At 35.7% G+C, this 19,864-nt stretch overlaps 1 pseudogene; it reads right to left on the bottom strand.

Moving 5' to 3' along the window:
- Window positions 1-8,356: 8,356 nt before the first annotated feature.
- LOC105542954 lies at window positions 8,357-9,012 on the bottom strand (annotated as a pseudogene).
- Between the last annotated feature and the right edge of the window lie 10,852 nt (window positions 9,013-19,864).

The following is a 19,864-nucleotide window of genomic DNA, read 5'->3' as shown; positions in this document are numbered from 1 at the left end:
ATTTCTGACTTCATTTAGCCTCACTGCATTTACCAAAGCTGTGTATAACATCTTGCCTCTTCAAAATATAACATATGGACCATGTGGGTGAGAGTGCTAAAAGAGCCTTCATTTGTGCAGTCTTTGACTGGGAAGGCTTCAAAACAACCTGAATGTTAAGTTGCTATTTAAAAAAAAAAAAGAGATAAAATTTTGACTTTTAAAAACCATTGAAAAGAAAGGAAAAGATACCGTAGGTGAAGAGTTTCCTGGTGTCTGCAGGGAAGGTTAATGGAGAACTCTGGGAGAGTAGGAATATTCTGAGGTACCCCTGCCACATGAGGGCTCCCTGGGGGTGGGGGTGGGTGCAGAGTCAGTGGGATGTCTCCAGAGCAGGAGGGTGCAGGCTTGGAAGGCTTTGAATTCTAACAAAGAATGTGTTTGAACTATTGAGGTGTGTATATATGCTTGCGTGTGTGTGTGTGTGTGTGTGTGTGTGTGCAAGAAAACCCCTAGTTAATTAGCATCATTTTGCTTGCAACAAAATCCCTCTTTATTAGCATCTCAAAAAGAAAAGTTCCAGTAGTAGGCCTGGGAATTGAGCATTTGCTTCTGCATTGCTTCTATAAAGTTGCATTCTTTGAAAAGGAACTCCTTTTCAGTTTAGGTCAAAATAGATTGGAGAACAAACTAACTTTCAGAGATATTTTAGTGAATTTGGGGCCAGTTATATAACAGTTATGTTTTTGTGTGAGTGTGTGTGTGTGTGTGTGTGTGTGTGTGTTTGCAAGAAAATTCCTCATGCTTCTTTGTAGTAGAATCTGTATCAAGGAAGACCATGGATAGGAAAGGAAAAAATTTAGAAATCTACCAGAAGTGGAGTACATGGCAAGTTGTATGAATGTTACATTTTAAAAGTTCAATCTCTCACTAGTGAGAATTTGCAAAGTAGGACTTTTAAACACCTTTCAAATGTGTTTAACTAAAAATAGTCTGGTTTATTATAGAAAACTGTATTTTCTATTTTAGAAATAGCTAGAACTATTTTAATATGAAATCTTCTTTATTTAAACATATGCAACTTGTTGCATTTTGTAGAGATAATGAATGGAATTTCAATGTAGTTGTTCAATTAAATCCTAAGAGTTGCATTTCATTCTATAGGTTTTCCTTCTCATCTTTGGGTGACAAATTTCAAGGTCTAAAAAAAAATTAAACATCACCTTTTCAGTAGAAGTTATGTTTATTTTGATCAATGTAGGTCATTGTTTTAATATACACATGTTCCATGACACCAGCTCTCCCCTCTCCTGCTGAGGAGGTCTGCAGTCTGCAAAGCACATGACTCATACAGTTGAGTTGTCCTGGGCTTAAAGCTGTCTTTTCCTTGCACAAATCTCGTGACTTCAAACAAGTTCACTAAGCTATTTTGCAACTTGTTTATGTCTAAAATAAAAACGCTAATTCTTACTTTGTGGTGTTCTTTGGGGATTGAACAAATGATGTATATTAGAAGTTTGGTTCATGGTAAGTTGTCTTTCAATAAACAGTGTTATTATGGAGATAAATGGTAAATTCCATTCCTCCTAGAGCAGGGGTTATTTCGCCAAGGTCCGTCTGTATTTTCACTAAGCTCTAACTCAAATTTAACATTTCTCTCCATTTTGAATATAGGCAGCAAATTGCATCACATTTGGGAACAGTTTGGGCGTTCCAATTATGGGTTTGTGAAGTATTGTTTATATTTGGATTTACAGAGTATATACAATTCCTATCTCTCTTTGAACTATGGATACTCCATGTTCATGGGTAGGCATATTGTGGGCCTTAGACCAGATCCAATCCTCTATCTGTTTTTGTAAAGCAAGTGGTATTAACCCAGTCATCCCTATTTGTTTACTATTGTCTAGGGCTGCTTTGACTGACAAGGGTAAAGTTGAGTAGTTGCCACAAAGACCTTATGTCCTGTAAGCCTAAAATTTACCATCTATTCTTTTCAGGAAAAGTTTTCTAACCCCTGAAATGCAAAATGCACCAGTTGCTACCTAGGTCAGATGATTGCTGCTTAATACACAATTCTTTTTCGGGTAGGTGTCGACAGCAAACAAGACATTCAACATCAAGGCTCTATCATGAACCAGCTACTCTGTTAGGTACAGGAAATGCAAAAGTGACCAACAACCCCTAAGGGCTTTCTAGCTGGTAGTGGACATAATAACAAAACAAGCAACTGCAATATACAACTGTGATGTAAGTAATCATAGTTGTATCATAAGTACCTGTGACAGTGGTTCCTTCTGAAGTCAAACTTTATGATTGACTTAATTAAACTGTGCTGTTACTAAGCAAGTAGTTCAGGAAATGTACTTTTTATGTTTTTGTCCTCAGAGAATTAACATTTTCTTGAGGAAGCTGAAATTATTAACTCATACTAGCAAGACCCATGGGCCAGTATTCACTCATTCATGCATCGCATGCAACATGGAGTGTAAGTCATGTGAGACCATGGTCTGTAAGGGCAGTGTAGATGGTAGGCAGAGCACTGAAAAGATCTGGAACAACCTCATGGAAGAGGATTGGGACCAGAGTCAATCCTCATATATCTTGGTTTCCGTATGTCACTATGGAGTTACTACTTTATTGGTCTCAATCAATTTTTTATTGATGGCCTGATTTTGGAGGAAACAGAATTAACACTATATATAGCAATATCGACTTTACAAGTAATTTCTTAAGAATTTGTTTCTTTATGACTATATGATTTATTTTCTTTGTTATAATCTTTTTCACAGGGAGCATCTCCTGACCTTGACTTTAATCTTAAGAGACACTGAGTAACTTATTACATCCTCATCAAAGAACAAAATTTATTGTTTAAGTCTCTGCTCTCCCTGTGCAGATCGTTTATGATTTTATAGATATTTGTCATCTTACCTTTTTTCTTGTGGAAATAAACGAAGACCACTAACAGAAAATAAACAGAGGTGATTTATTCAAAACCATCTGTTCCAGGGAGTTAGTTACTATTACTTGTTTTTTGCAGAAATGCAAAGTCAAGTACAAGTATAAAAGCTTTATAAGGTGATAAAAGAGAAAGCTTCCAGGATTGAAGGTTGTTGGCCTGTTGAAGGCTGTTGACCTGGGGAAGTTGGAGATGACCTAATCAGAAATGGGGCATCCCTTGTGATTGATCTGGGATCATATGTGGCTTTCTTTTGTTGGCCCTGTGTTAGAAGTAAGAAGAAAAGTAGGGGAGCTGCCAGTCATTGACCAAGTCCTGGCCAACATGAGTTGATTGTGGCAGAGGTTGTGATTTGGCTTCCTGGACTGTTAGTTACAGATTGTAGTTCAGAATCGTAATATCATACACAGTCTGACTGTTGTCCCTTTGTTTATTTTAGTCTCTGACTTTCCAATCTGAGTAATTTCAAGTGTCTAGCCCATCCCATCTCTATGACCTTTTCAGTTGTTCTTATTCTGATGATCTTCAGTTTTATTTTTTCTTGAACTTCAGGGGAAAGAGCTGGCCATCTATTACAGGCACAGATTTCGTCTACATTTATACATAGCACAGATGATCAAAATTTTTGTTTTGTTTGTTTTTTCTATATGAAGATGCTGTTTTACCTGTCCTACTGAAACACCATGTTTTGATGGATGTGTTGGCTTTTTAATTTAATTTAGTTTAAGTTTAGTTTTCCGTTTTAACATATAGGGTCTGTAGTGGCTCCCTCTGTTAGTCATGGTTCTCTAGAGGGACAGGACTAATAGGATAGATGTATATATGAAAGGGAGTTTACTAAGGAGTATTGACTCACGAGATCACAAGGTGCAGCCCCACAATAGGCCGTCTGCAAGCTGAGGAGCAAGGAAGCCAGTTCAGTTCCCAAAACCTAAAAAGCAGGGAAGCTGGCAGTGCAGCCTTTAGTCTGTGGCTGAAGGCCCGACAGCCCTTGGCAAACCACTGGTGTAGGTCCAAGAGTCCAAAAGCTGAAGAACTAGGAGTCCGATGTTCAAGGGCAGGAAGCATCCAGCATGGGAGAAAGATGGAGGCCAGAAAAGTTAGATAGTCTAATCCTTCCACGTTCCTCTGCCTGCTTTCATCTTAGCCATGCTGGCAGCTGATTAGATGGTGCCCACCCAGATTGAGGGTGGGTCTGCCTCTCCTAGTCTACTGACTCAAATGTTAATCTCTTTTAGCAACACCCTCACGGACACACAAACAGGAACAATACTTTGCATCTTTCAATCGAATCAAGTTAACACTCAATATTAACCATCACACTCCTCATTTTTATTTTGGATTGAATAGGCAGCTAAAAACCTGTAGTCTAAGTAGAGGTGTTTTTTTTCTTTGTACACTTATAACTGGCAGAATAATCCTGGGCTATGCTTACTGCTTCCTCAAGGGAGATGTCCCTGCTCCTGACCCTTTTGTCCCCAGGTCATTGTGTGCCTAGGGAAGACATTCCTCAGGTTCCGACTGATTGAGGTGGGCATCTCATCCAAGTATGGGGGAGTCTACATGTTTGTAAGTGGTTTATGCCAAGACCTGCTGGACCAATCTGAATCTTCTCTTGGAAATTTAAGATGAAAAATATGAAGAGATAGAAGAAGCTGGAATTGGGCTCTGAAACTAATAGGATGCTTCAAGAAAGACCATGAGGTGAAATATGAATCTAAGGAAGGTGAACTTGGGAGGAAACAAAAATTACGGCTAATCAGAAGCCATGATGTAGAGTGAATGTTTGGATAGAAGCAGAAGAAGTCAGAGGGGAGTAAACAGTATAATTAAACTAAAGAAGTAGAAGCACAGAGGAACTGAGACACATAAGGAGTAGAGGAACACTCAGACTTTTGATGACTTATAATCTTCTAGGGTCTCACCATTTTACATATGTTATACTATAAAAATACATTTATTATCTGACTCCTTTGTAAGAATGCAAGATGATGACATAGAGGACTCCATCTCTCTGATTTTCCACTGTATCCCCAATGCCTGGCATATGGCAGATATTAACTAAATTTCTGTTAATTAATATATATTGAATTAATAAATAAGCTTTATAATTTTATGATTCTATACAAGTTATTTGCATTGATTTGGAACTTTACTATTAGCAGATCTCAGTGGCTGGTACAGGCTAAAAGTTTTTATTCTGTAATTTACAGATCATTGTTAAAAATATAGATAAGTTGGAATCCAATTACATGCCTTACTGAGCCCAATATTTAACCTTTTTCGTTGACAAAATGTGATTTTATTAACTTTCTTGTCTTTGAGTAATAAGGCAATATATGGACTACCTAGGGGATATACATATTAAGTAGCCTTTCCCAAAACTTTCCTTTTGATAAATTAGTTTAAGTTTTTCTAAGAATAGATTTTTTAGATTGAATATTGAGAATGAAAGGTGCAATTATAAGAGGACTAGACAGAAAGCACTAATGATAACCCAAAGCATGTGATTCTACATATTAACATAATAATTTCAGAAGCTAAAAAATTAAATTCTACATTGAGGAAAGTTGAATATGAAAGTACAAATCAGACCATGAATATTGGCAAAATATAACACAACCTTGTTTAAGAAGAAACTCAAATTGTATGTGTCTTTGTGTGTGTGTCTGCATACAAAGCTGTAAAATCTGCATTATCTCACCTAAAATATTTTTTTAAATTTATCTATTTTCATATTATTGTATTTTATTACAATATGTGTAGTGTATACTAAGTTAAGGAGAAAAAATGTAAACAAAATGAAAGTCATGGGGAAAATGGCATCTTGCTTCAATCTTCAACTTAAAGTTACTGTTAATTGATTAATACCATTATGTCAAATTTTGGTCGTCCTTTCAGAATTTTAGACAAATGAAAAGGGACAAGGTAAGACCAAAGAGTTAAGCACAGAGAGTGATATTGATTAAAAAGTTGAAAGTAAAACCTACCTTGACTAGAACCGAACATTCAGATCCCTCTCTCCAGAGGAAAATTTAATTCGAATCATAATGGTTCCTATTTTGACTAGTTCATACCATGTCAATTAGCCACTTATGACTTGAAAATACCTTTTCTCAGCTGCATTTCAGTATCTAAAATCCTGCTGAGCATGCTGTTTGGCATGTCTCACTCCTCTGAAATCATCATCTACTTTCTAAACACCAGAAAATCAGTTTGCTTGTGATCTAAATTTCAAAAAATAGTTTGAGGAAAACACAAAAAGAATCAACTATTTAAAGTCTTGTCCTTTCTTCATTGTACAACAGCTACTTCTACCCAAAACAAGGAGTATGTGGATACGTTCTAAGAACTCAAAAATGAGAAAACCAATATGAGAAGTCTGGGTGCATGAATATATGTGCATACATATGTACAGACTTAATCTCCATAGCCCCCAAAACAGATTTTAACGGGTAATCCCAATGTTCTAATTCAGAAAGGAGAGATAAACAGTTTTGTTTCTAAATCAGTGGTATTACTAGATGAAATGTTTAGTAGAATACTGCACCTATAATTCAGCAGTACTTTGATTATATCCCATTTAAAAAATCAAAATAATAAGCACATTCTTCTAACAGCAATGAATTCTCCCATTTATTTATTTTGACATACTGATATTTCCATAAACTTGCAAGTGGAAGATAAGCTGTTCAATAAAAGCCGTCTTTTATATATATATATAGTATACAGAAAATATTTTAAAAGTCTGTTTGTATAACAGATTATTTTGGTACTAACAAAAAATTAAGATACAAAGAATTGGCTAGAATGAAGCCATCACTAAATCAAGATACACAGGGCTTTCCTGCACTTCATTTCAGGAAAAAGAATTCCAAGTAATTCGTACTGTGTTAGAAGAATAAAGTACATTTGTCCCAGTATACATTATTGCATTCCCTTAAAGCAGGGACTATTAAAAGTTTTTAAATTAAACAATGTTCAGGCTTACTTCTGTCTGTACATTCTGGAATAATCGTATCACTGGTTACACACAATTCTCTCCTCATGCAAAAAACCCCCCTCCAAAACAACAACAACAAAAACCTCAGTTAGTTGTTTTCTTAAGTCGAAGTAAGTCAAACAAACTAATAATAGCAATTTAATTAGCAAGCTGTAAATCAGGGAGGTATAGAAATTCAGCAGTTAAACTATTTCCTGCCTACAGTACTGCCATTACTCAATTTATTAGAAGAATTACTAGGCATTGATGGTCAAAATAAGAATTTCAATATTGCAGCAAATGACAGAGGAGTGAAAGAGTTCCTAATGTTGTTACAACGTTAATGATCCTTTAAAAGGTAAAAGATTGTGTGCATATGTGTGGAAAGGAGTAGGAAATAAAAGCAGGAGGTTAAGACAGGTATTTAAAGGGAATGCTGGGATAGCTACATTAGAATATTTACTTCAAAAAAAAACTGCTCTGAAGTCTGCCCAGTGTACCAAAAACATAAAAAACAAAACAAAAACAAAAAACAGAGCCGACATTAGTGCAAGTTTAATCTGACAATTTATTTGTGGGGAATAAAGCTAGTTTGATGAGAAAAAGTTCAGTCCTTTCCTTGCAAACACAAAGAAACTCAACAGGAATTTTAAAGGTAGTAGGCCAGAAAATGTGACAGTAACTCTTATAATCCTTTTCAATTAAATAGACAAATGAAGTTGTAGACAAGTGTCAAAATACTATTCAGCCTGAATATTTATCAGTCTATATATCCTGTTGTTCAGTTGGTTTTTGATTAAAAAAACTCAACACGCTTTATAAGAGCTACCACCACATTTAGAGTGATGAAAATAAATTAGTTCCTCTCCCCCTTAAAGATGCTGTTTAACCTCTAATGCATGAAAAGCTATATACTATCTTATACATATTAACAAGTGTTTTTACATAAGTAATGCCGTTTTGGACTTACATATATGTAGTATACAGAAAATATTTTAAAAGTCTGTTTGTATAACAGATTATTTTGGTACTAACAAAAAATTAAGATACAAAGAATTGGCTAGAAATGAAACCATCACTAAACCAAAACCAAGACACACAGGGCTTTCCTGCACTTCATTTCAGGAAAGGAAATTCCAAGTAATTCTTACTATGTTAGAAGAATAAAGTACATTTGTCCCAGTATACATTATTGCATTCCCTTAAAGCAAGAACTTTGATATTACACTGTATTTGTGGTAAAGTACTAGGCACAAGAATATATATCATTTAGGCATTTTCAGTCTAATCAGTCTCTAAGGTTATCATTTAATTCTTGGCAATATATAATAACTGGTATGCATTTTGGTACCTAAGTCACGAATTGTGGAGAACAAGAAGCAATGCATTATAGTAACAGGGTTTATATCCAACAACTGCAGTGTTGAACAAATCTATGAACTTCGCGGTTTGTTTTGCTGTTGGTCACTTGCAGCAGATCCTTAATTTGATGCTTTCGTATTCACGCTTTCTCCATCTGCAGTCTACAACATTTCTTCACCTTCGTCATCATCATGTAGGTCTTTTGAAACTAATTGTCTAGCTAGTTTGATATTGAGTCCTTCATTGTAGTGAAGCTTCCTTTTCATTTCAAATTGTCTTTTTTTCTCATTCTTCGGCTGAGAGGTCCTCCTCTCTACTGCTTGCTAGTTCTCTGAACCCAATACTTTGGTTCCAAGCCTTCAGCAGCAGCTAATTTCTTAGCTAAGATATCTGGTACCACGGTTTCAGTGGTTTCTGTATCACTACATGCATCTTCATCATCACCCATTATACCATGGTAAGGAGTGCTTGGTTCATCTATTTTCATTAAACAATAGTCTTTGTCTGCTGGATGATATGTCGCCAGGATGTTCATTTTATCTGACTTCTGGCTTTTTTTACTCAGCTCTTCGTCGACACTTCCAAGGGGCTGTTCTGACAAGGCCACCATAGAGGAAGTCCTGGATGTCTTGTTCTTCAGGATCCCCTTGATGGGCTGGTGCAAGGCTGCCATTGCCAGGCACATGGGCTGTGGGCTTAGGGTCTGCGAAGAGAAGGGTTGGGCACTAGCAGAGACCTGCAAGCAGCTGTGGAGCCTGCTCAGGGCTAAAGTGGCCACGCCTGCACCTGCTGTCTCAGAAACGGCTACCAGAGAGGTTGTCAGGACACAATGACCCTGATGCCAGAGCCAATGCTGAACTGTTGGTGGCTCCTTGCATGCCCTTAGCTGCTGGCATTTGACCCTTAGCCACCTGTACTTGACCTGCGACTCACAGGGAGACACTGGCCACAGATTTCAAAGGGTATCATCCTCAGAAAGGATGAGTTAAGTTGTGCTGCAGTAATAAGTAGCCCCAAATCAGCAATTTGCCACAGAGTTTCTTTTGTTTGTTTTTTAAATTACACTCTATTTCTCTCATGGCCAGCAGGAGGTTTGTTGCAGTTACTTAGGTATTCAGGCTGCAGAGACTCTGACTTTATATGGTTTTTATGATCTAGGTGCTGCAAAAAAATGTTGCAGTTTGTTTGCTCTTAGAATTTCTGCCCAAAAGTGATACTTACTATTTCAACTCATGTTTTACCATGAAAGCAAGTTACATGTCCATGCCTAATTTCAAGGGGCAGGGAAAGTAGATCCTACCATATGCTTAGAAAGAGAAGAAGCAGCAGCTGAATTTTTCTTCAGCTTAATTTAAATTCAGCTTAATTTAATTTTAAATTTTAAAATTTTGTATTTTGTAGAGATGGGGTTTTGCCATGTTACCTAGGATGGTCTTGACCTCCAGAGCACAAGTGATCTGCCGGCTTTGGTCTCTGAAAGTGCTGGTATTACAGCTGTGAGCTTCCACACCTGACCTCTGAATTTTTCTTAACATCACTGATGACTACCACAAAGGGTAGTTTTTACTTTGACTATGAATGAAGATCCACAAACAGGGCAGAATGTCTAAGCATAGAAATCCCTGGCAACTTGGTGTTCCCTTTCTGTTGACATACTTCCATTCTTCAGGAAAAAAAAAATGACCCTGTTTGCATTTTGACATGCATGATGCATGATGACATCTAAAGTTGTTCTACTTATGCCCATCGAGCATTAATTTTTTAAAATGGCTCCTTGATTACATATTGAGTAAAATTCTTTTTCTTTGAATGAGAAAGAAAGAGTGTTGGAAGAAGGCAGGAAAAGAGGCCAAGAGTAACATGAAACAGATGGAAATAATAGAAAAGCAATAACAAAATGGCTAATTTAGACTCAACCTTCTCAATCATTATTTTTATGTAACTTACATAAACACTGCAATTAACAGGCAGAGCCAAATCTTTGCTGTCTATAAGAGAAAACTGAGAAGGGCAGAGATCGGTGCAAAAGGAAACAAACGAATGATGAAGAAAATTAACGAAGTTGAATGTTGATTCAATGAAAACCTACCTTGGCTACCTTGGTGGGCCTAAATTCTGGTTTTTGTCTTTTCAGGCTTATGCTGTGGCCTACAGCTATTACTGGCTTCTCTGCCACTTAATGGTCACTCACTGACCAGCTTCTCAGACTCTTCCTATGGGCCATGAATCAAAAAATATTTTGAGAAGAAAAGCAATATGTAGATAAATAGATGCACCTTAAGTACTTCCTTTCTCCTTCAAAATGTGGACACTCAAATCTTTGGAATACCTCAGACGCTCTCCAATTTCTTTAAAAGTATTTAAAATAAATTTGGAAGTATTCACAGTGGGAATAATGTCATTCTGCTGCAATCTACTCCATTACAGCCAGAAGAGAAAATTATCTGTAAATGATTATTGACTAGCACTGATTAATGACCATGGATTTGGCCTTGTTGTGAAAGTATTTTGCATCCTCTAAATACAGGTATGTCTACTGAGTTATTTATAATAGTATTAGTATTAGTAGTAGTGGTGGTGGTAGTAGTAGTAATAGTAGCAGTAGCATTTGCAATTTAACTTAATTTTGGATCTGTAATTCATTGCTTAAAATATTTAAGAAATTTAGTTTTACAACTATAGCTTTAAAAATACAGTCATTTTGTATACCAAAAAATGCCTTTCACATCCAGGCAATATAATCAAAGGAAGTAGAAATTGCCAAAACTCTCATAGTGAAAGCTTGAAATAGTTGCTATAATTAATTCATATTTCTATATCTCAGACAGTGACTACCTACCTATTAAAATGTCTGTCTGACTTTCAAGAAGAACTGGATGACTATCAGCAAAATATGATTCAAATGAGAAAAAAAATTAAGCTCTAGATTTAATCACAGGAAACTTAATATTTTTGAAATGTTTCAAAGTTATGCTCGTAATCCTAAAGCTGCTAAATATATCAAAAACCAAACAAGCATGAATTTTGAAAGGCAGTGTGCCACCACAATGTTAAAAGTCTTTTAGAATAATTGTTTGTCTCTGTAAGTAAAAAAATTTTAGCAAAAGGAAAGAATGATAAATTACTATGTGAATTGTATGCTGTTGTTGGTTAGTTAATGAAAAAAAAGCAGACTACAAGAAACAAAAAAATGCACATTTTTTTTCTTCAAAAGCCTGCTGTTAAATTGAAAATGCAGCTTCTATTTGATGGTGTCATCAAATCGAGGAAACAGTATGTTTCAGTACTAGAGTAAGGAAGTACAGGTTTTTCTCATAGCATTGATTTTCCAGCATTTTATCTGCAATCATTTTATTCTTAACTCACACACAATTGTTTGGTCTGTCAGTTGGTTGATTGGAGGGGCTCTGTGGCCCCCATCCCAACTCCCTTCTGTGTGCCTTAGCAAGTGATATATCAAAAGGGCTTCTTGGGAGTTAATAGCTGACGCTTCTCTTGATTTGCTTCTTTTTGCTGATGTTGTGACCAAATCTTTCAGACATTTGTTTTTGTGCTTTTAAATGCAAATTCCAGTCTGTGGGAGAGAACACATTTTGAAAAATTTTGCCCCTTGCTTTGTGATTTGCATATTAGAATGACTCATGGTCTGCATTTCGGATGATTGCCGACCATGATATGCTCTGAACCGTTCCTAATTAAAATGGATGACTTTTACTTCTGGAGTTTTGCTGGGGTTTTCAATATATCCAATTAACTTTTATCTTTGAAGCCAAAATTACAATAAGCAGAACAGTACTCTGGATACTATGTCTGGGCTGTTTGAAAATATTTAGAGATTATTTAGGAAGAGATAATTTGCTTGGTCATGATCTTTCTAGATTTGGCAGAATTTAGAACTTTGCAACAATTTTCAGATTACATATGTTCTCTTGAAGTCGTTTTGAGTAAAGATACTTTTCAAGAGTATATTATGGGTCATTAATTAAGCTCCATCAATGAATGTCAGCCTTGAAATCATATTAAAAGTTGATCATTTTCAGGTTGAAATTGTAGCCATTTTTGATTGAAGTTATAGGTTGAGACTATAGTCTAAGGTCACACTGAATACTCATCTACACAAACACTTCATCACCTCCTTTGGGAGAGCAGGCCATCACCCTATCCCTCCCTCATGCATTTTATCATTTTATTTATATGAATATCTAGAAATATTCACAGGCAAAAGGCCAAGAAAGTGAGATCTCTAGAACATCAATATTAACATTTCCAACAAAGGAAAAGTCATTCTCATCCTCTCAGAGTGTGTGACTGACTAGAGAGTGTACTTGAAGGTAGACGATAACCAGAAAAGTGTTGCAGACTGGCCTTAGGCACCTCTTTGATGCCACTTTTGCTCTTCTCACACTCAGGTGTTTGGACACTTGTTCCTGGCTCATTCACTACTAATTGTTCCTAGGGAGCCATACAATTTGTCATATAATTCAAAAGAGGTTTTAGAGAAAACATAGATGCTTTTAATAACTACAGTGCAACCACAGACCTAAACTGGGACTTTGTCTGTAAAGCAAAACCTATGGCCATCCAAATCTGAGCAACTAACATCCTGCAGCCACCATATAATAGAGACTTCCGTTTGCCCACATGTAACTGTTATTGGTGCTTCTCTGTTGACTCTGAAGTTTAGTAAGAATAGCAGTCTCAGCTTGGTGCTGTCTTGGTCCTTCAGTGCTGCTATCACAAAATACCTGAGACTGGGTAATCTATAAAGAACAGAAATTTATTTCTCATAGGTCTAGAGGCTGGAAGTCCAAAATCAAGATAATGGCAGGTTTCGTGTCCGCTAAGGGTCTGGTCTCTGCTTCCAAGATGGTGCCTTGAATACTGAATCCTCACACGGTGAAAGGCGAAAGGGCAAAAGGGCCTAAATAGTTCCCTCCAGCTTCTTAATAAAAGCAGAAGTCCATTATTGTGGGTGGGGCCCTTATGGTTTAATTACTTCCCAGAGGCCACACCTTTTAATATTGTTTCATTGGGGGTTAAGTGTCAACATGAATTTTGGATGGAACACAAACATTCCATAGCAGTGCCCATGCACGTGCAACTTGGAAGGTGAGAAAATTAACCCCTTTTTGGAGCAAGCCTTTTAGCAATGGGAGTCAGTGGATATTTTTGTTTCTTCTATGAACTGACTATAATAAAAGCTTCAGAAAGGGCCTCTCAAAAGACAGTAACAAAATATGAACAGTCAGGCTTGCTTGATGTGAAGTGGTAGCCTGCCAGGAAAGCACTCTTGCGTTGTCTCTTCCCATTCCTTTTCTTTCTCAAACTCATGGTACATGAGATCACACTGCTTAATAAAGCAAAACCACATAGGCTTATGCCTCAGGCTCTGCTCTTTGAATAACCAGCCTAAGAATATTGAAAACAGTTACATCTATAAAACAAATTCGGCACTGTTTTAGATAAATACGTTGAATCCATTTCAGTTGGTGCCTTAGGAAAATAGCTACCAGCTCTTGGCAATAGGCAGCTGTAAAATTCAGAGGTCAAGGGCATAAGAAAATATAATATAGATATAACAACTAAGGCTCTCAACAACAGAACTCAGTGGCAGCAGACTTGGAAAAGTTCTAACAAAAGTAAAATCTGAGAAAGTGTTTGCTCACCTTGAGGGAAAAATTGGGAAAAAAGAGACATATGAAAATGATGTAACACAGTAAAGCAAATCCAAAGAGGTGGCCCAAATGTAGAACTGCATAGAAATAAAATTTTGCAGGAAGCAGTTGCATGAGGAGGCTGAGGAGCAGAGAATGAATGTGTGCTTTGTGGAAAGCAACACATTTGGAATCTTACACTGGCTTCACTCCTCCTACAAAAATCTCTTGCAGATAGCTGGCTCAAAAACACCCAGTCATATGAATGATATTTTAGAAAAGGGACTAGAACCTTTTATATACAACATCTATACAAAGATGCTACCAGAAGGGGAAGAAAAGAGCAGGAAAGAACACCCGAAGAAGAAGAGAATTCCCCAGAAAATTATTTATATGCGGGAGACCAAAATTACAAAAAATACAATTTTCATTAATTTTAAAGAAATGCCATTTAAAAAGTATACAATGAGGAAGTGGAACTTGGGGAAGAGATGTAAGAAAGCAAGACAATATTAAACACAGCCTAACAACTCAGAATAGAAATAAAAACAGCAAACCATCACCAAATCCCTACTAAAGAAAATAAATTAAGTAACAGGAATTAGAAACACTCCACCAAAAAAAAAAAAAAAAGAAAGAAAAAGAAAGTGTTAAAAAAATATTACAGCAACAAAGAGGGAGAAAAAACTAGCCCAAATAACTTTTCATACTTTATTTTTTTAAATGATGCATAATATTTGTACATATTTATAGAGTACATGTGATACTTTGTTACCTGCATAGACTATGTCATGATCATGTCAGGGTATTTAAGATTTCCGTCACCTCCAGTACTTGTTATTTCTATGTGTTGGGAACACTTCAAGCCCTCTCTTTTAGCTATTTTGAACAACATGTTTTTGTTAACTATAGTCAATCTACTCTGCTCTTGAACACTAAAGCTTCTTCCTTCCATCTAATTGTATATTTCTACCAGCCTCTCTCTATCCCTCCCCCTGCCACCCACACATCCTTCCCAGCCTCTGGTAAGTGTTATTCTACTCTCTACTTTCATGGGATCAACATTTTTAGCTGCCACATGTGAGTGAGAACATGAGGTATTTGTCTTTTTGTGGCTGGCTTATTTCATTTAACATAATGACCTCCAGTTCCATTCATGTTGCTGCAAATGATATGACTTCATTCTTTTTAATGACTGAATAGTATTCCATTGTGTATATATACTACTTTTTATTATCCACTCATCTGTTGATGGACAGTTAGGTTAATTCCATATCTTTGCTATTGTGAATAGTGCTTCAATAAATATGTGAGTACAGGTATCTCTTTTATACACTGATCTCCTTTCCTTTGGATAAATACCCAGTAGCAAGATTACTGAATCATATGGTAATTCTATTTTTAGTTTTTTTGAAAAACCTCCATACTGTTTTCCATAGTGGTTGTACTAATTTACATTTCCACCAATAAGAATTCTCTTTACATCACCAGCATTTGTTGTTTCTTGTCATTTTAGTAATAGCCATTCTAACTGGGGTAAGAGGACATCTCCTTGTGGTTTTGATTTGCATTTCCCTGATGTTTAGTAATGTTGAGCATTTTTTAGATACCTATTGGCAATTTGTATGTCTTTTGAGAAATGTCTATTCATGTCCTTTACCCACTTTGTAACCAGTTGCACGTAATCAGATTATTATTATTATTTCCTGCTGAGCTTTTTGAGGTCTTTATTAGTCCGTTTTCTTACTGCTATGAAGAAATACCCATGACTGGGTAATTTATAAAGCAAAAGAGATTTAATGGACTCACAGTTTCACATGGCTGGGGAGGCCTCACATTAGTGGTGGAAGGTGAAGGAGGAGCAAAAGCAGGTCTTATATGGCAGCAAGCAAGAGAGCTTGTGTGGGGGAAGTGCTCTTTATAAAACCGTATGACTCCTAAGACTTATTCACTATCAAGAGAACAGCATGAGAAAAACCTGCCCCCATGATTCAGTTACATCTCACCAGGTCCCTCCCATGACATGTGGGGATTATGAGAGCTACAATTCAAGGTGAGATTTGGGTGGGGACACAGCCCAACCACATCAAGTTCCTTGTATATTCTCGACATTGGTTCCTTGTTGGATTAATAGTTTGTGAATTTTCTCCCATTTGGCAGGTCATTTCTTCACTCTGTTGATTCTTTCCTTCTTGCTATGAAGAAGCTTTTTAGTTCACTATAGTCTCATTTATCTATTTTTGTTTTTGTTGACTGTACTTTTAAGGTTATAGAGCTAAAATATTTGCCTAGACCAATGCCCTGAAGTATTCCCCCTAAGTTTTCTTCTAGTGATTTTAAAGTTTCAGGTCTTGCATTTGAAGTCTTTAATCCATTATAAGTTGATTTGTGTACAATGTGAGAAATAGCAGTCCAATTTCATTCTTCTGCATATGGCTAACAAATTTTCCCAGAAACATTTATGGAAGAGGGTATCCTTTCCCCAACATATGTTCTTGACACCTTTGTCCAAACTCAGTGGGCTATAAATATGTAGATTTATTTCTGGGTTCTCTATTTGGTTCCATTGGTCTAAGTGTCTGTTTTTATACCAATAGCACGATATTTTAGTTGTATATATATGCATATATTATATATATAAAATATTTATTATATATATAAAAGATTATATATATATATAAAATCTTTGTCTGGTTTTAGTATCAGGGTAATTGATCATCACAGAATGAGTAAGGGAGAATTCAATGAATTCTCACATTGAGAAATCAAGGTATAAATTAAGGAGGAAAACCAAAAAATTCTTCAAACAAATAAAAATCAAAACACACTAAAATCAATGAGATACAGCAAAAGCAGTTCTCAGAGTTCCATCAGTTTTTTGGAATAGTTTAAAGAAAATTGGTTTTAGTTCTTCTGTTCATGTTTGGTAGAATTTGGCATTAATGCTATACAGTCCTGGACTTTTCTTTTTGGGGAGACTTTTTTTTTAAAATTACTGACTTAATTTTGTTACTCATTGTTGGTCTGTTTAGGTTTTCTATTTCTTCCTGATTCAATGGGTGTCCAGGTTGTGTGTGTCCAGGAATTTATCTATTTCCTCTAGGCTTCCCAGTTTGTTAGTGTATAGCTCTTGTATTTCTGTGATATCAATTCTACTGTCACTTTTTTGTTTCTGATTTTATTTATTTGAGTTTTCTCTCTTTTTCTTGGTTAGTGTGGCTTTCAGTTTGTTGATTTTGGTTACTTTTCGGAAAACCAACTTTTTGTTTTGTTGATGCTTTGTGGTTTTTAAATCTTTATTTTGTTTGGTTCTCCTTTCATCTTTATTATTTCTTTCCTTCTACAAATTGTAAGTTTGATTTCTTCTTGCTTTTCTAGCTCCTTTAGGTGCACTCTTAGGTTATTTATTAGATCTTTCTGCTTTTTATTGTATGTGAAACTATCCTCTTAGAACTACTCTTGCTATTTATCTCACAGGTTTTTATATGGTGTAGTTTAATTTTCATTTGTTTGAAGAAATTTTTGGATTTCCTCCTTAATTTTTATCTTGACTCAGCAGTCATTCAGGAGCATAATGTTAATTTTCATGTATTTGTACAGTTTAAAAAGTTCTTCTTGTATTGATTTTTAGGCTTATTCCATTGTGATGTAAGAAAATACTTAATATATTTTAGATTTAAAAAAAATTTGTTGAGATTAATTTTGTGACATAATATATAGTCTATCCTGGAGAATGTTCCATGTGCTGATGAGAAGAATGTGTATTCTGTAGCTGTTGGATGAAATGTTCTACAAATGTCTGTTAGGTCTACTAGATTTAAAGTGAAATTTTAATGCAATTGTTTTTTGTTAATTTTATGTCTAGATGATCTCTGTAATACTGAGAATGGGGTGTTAAAATCCTTAACGATTATTGTATTAGACTGTATCTCCCCCTTTAGATATAACATTTGCTTTGTGTATCTGGTGCTCTGGTGTTGAGTACATATATGTTTACAATTGTCATATCCTCTTGCCAAAGTTATCCCTTTATCTTTATATAATAGCTTTCTTTGTTTCTTTTTATTGTTTTCAATTTAAGTCTGTTTGATCCAATGTAACCATAGCTACTTCTGCTTGTTTTTGGTTTCCATTGTTGTAGAATACCTTTTTCCTTCTTTTTGCTTTCAGTCTATATGTGTCTCTACATGTGAGATGAGTTTCTTGTAGACAGCATATAGTTGAGTCATGTCTTTTTTATCCACCAGCCAATCTATATGTTTTAGGTGAAAAGTTTAATTTATTTATATTCAAGGTTATCGTTGACATATGAGGGCTTATTTCTGTCATTTTATTAATTAGTTTCTTGTTGTTTTATGTATCGTTTGTTTCTTTCTTATTGTTTATCACTGCAGTTTGGCAGTTTTCTGTGGTGGCAACATTTGAGTTCTTTCTTTTCCTCATTTGTGCATTTGCTCTATCAGGTTTTTGTTTTATTTTGTTCATTTTGTTTTTTTTACTTTTGTGTGTTTTCGTGATGGTAGAGTCCATACATTTCCAGATGTAGGACTCCCTTAACCATGTACTGTAGGTCTCATCTAGTAGTAATGAATTTCCTTAGCTTTTTTTTGTCTAGGAAATACATTTATAAAAGACAACTTTACGGAGTATAGTATCTTTGGCTAATAGTTTTCTTTTTCTTTCAGCACTTAGAATATCCCATCTCGTTCTCTCCTGGCCTGGTTTGTGCTGAGAAATATTCTGTTATTCTGATAGAGTTTCCCTGATAAGTGACCAGACATTTTTCTTTTGCTGTTTTTAAAGTTCTCTTTTTGTCATTCACTTTTGAGAATTTGACGATAATGTGCCATGGAGAATATCTTTTTTATCTATTTTGGGATCTCTTAGCTGCCTATATCTGTTTACATATCTTGTCAGATTTGTGAAGTTTTCAGCTATTATTTTGTGAAACAGGTTTTCTATTTATTTTGTTTTCTTTTTGCCTTTTGAGACACCCAAAATGTGAATATTGAGTTGCTTTACTGTATCCCATATTTCATGTAGGCTTGATTTTTTTTTCTGACTGGGTTATTTTAAAAGACCTGTATTTAGGTTCTGAAATTATTTATTCTGTTTAATATAGTCTATTGTTGATGCTTTTGAATGTATTTCATGTTTCATTCAGTTAGTTCTGTAGTTCCCAAATTTCTGTTTGGTTCTTTTTTTACATTATCTATTTCTTTGGTAAATTTTTCATTTATATAGTAAATTGTTTTTCTGATTTCTTTGTATTGCTTTTCTGAATTGTCTTGTATCTCACTGAGCTTATATAATATCATGACTTTGAATTCTTTTTCCAAGATTTAATAAATCTATTTCTCATTGAAACCTATTGCTGGATAATTATTGTATTCCTTTGGAGATGTCCCATTTCCTTGCTTTTTCATGTTTCTTGTGTCCTTATGTTGATATCTGCACATCTGGTATAACAATCTCTTCTTCCAGTTTTTTGAATTTGCTTTTGTAGGGGAGGAGTTTTTCCTGAATATGTATTTATGGTGTTGATAGGGTAGGGCACTTTGACTTGATTTGATTCCAGATATGTGCAGTAGTGTCATCTACATATGTTTTTTTTGGCTGTAAACAGCATCCATGATGTCTGTGATTTCCTTGATGTCTTGTTGGTACTGAGGAAATTCTTGGTAGAGGCTGTGGTGAAGTTTTGCTGGGTACTGGAACATCAAGGTGGTCTAGACCTCAGGCCCCAGTCGTAGCCCAAGCCTGCCTGTCTTTTGGCCCAAGGGTAGTGTATACAGGAATTGGTGTTAGCAGGTTCAAGTGGGCCAATTATTGGGCTTTCTCAGGTTCCAGAAGTTGTAGTGCTAGGCTGGGCAGGTGGGCAGGTCCTCAAGCCCCTGGGCAGTGAACATGATATGGCCAAGGCTG

The sequence above is a fragment of the Mandrillus leucophaeus genome, unplaced genomic scaffold (assembly GCF_000951045.1).
Source record: "Mandrillus leucophaeus isolate KB7577 unplaced genomic scaffold, Mleu.le_1.0 Scaffold271, whole genome shotgun sequence".
Lineage (NCBI taxonomy): Eukaryota > Metazoa > Chordata > Mammalia > Primates > Cercopithecidae > Mandrillus > Mandrillus leucophaeus.
Note: the sequence above shows the minus strand (reverse complement) of the source record. Positions and strands in the feature narration are given on the sequence as shown.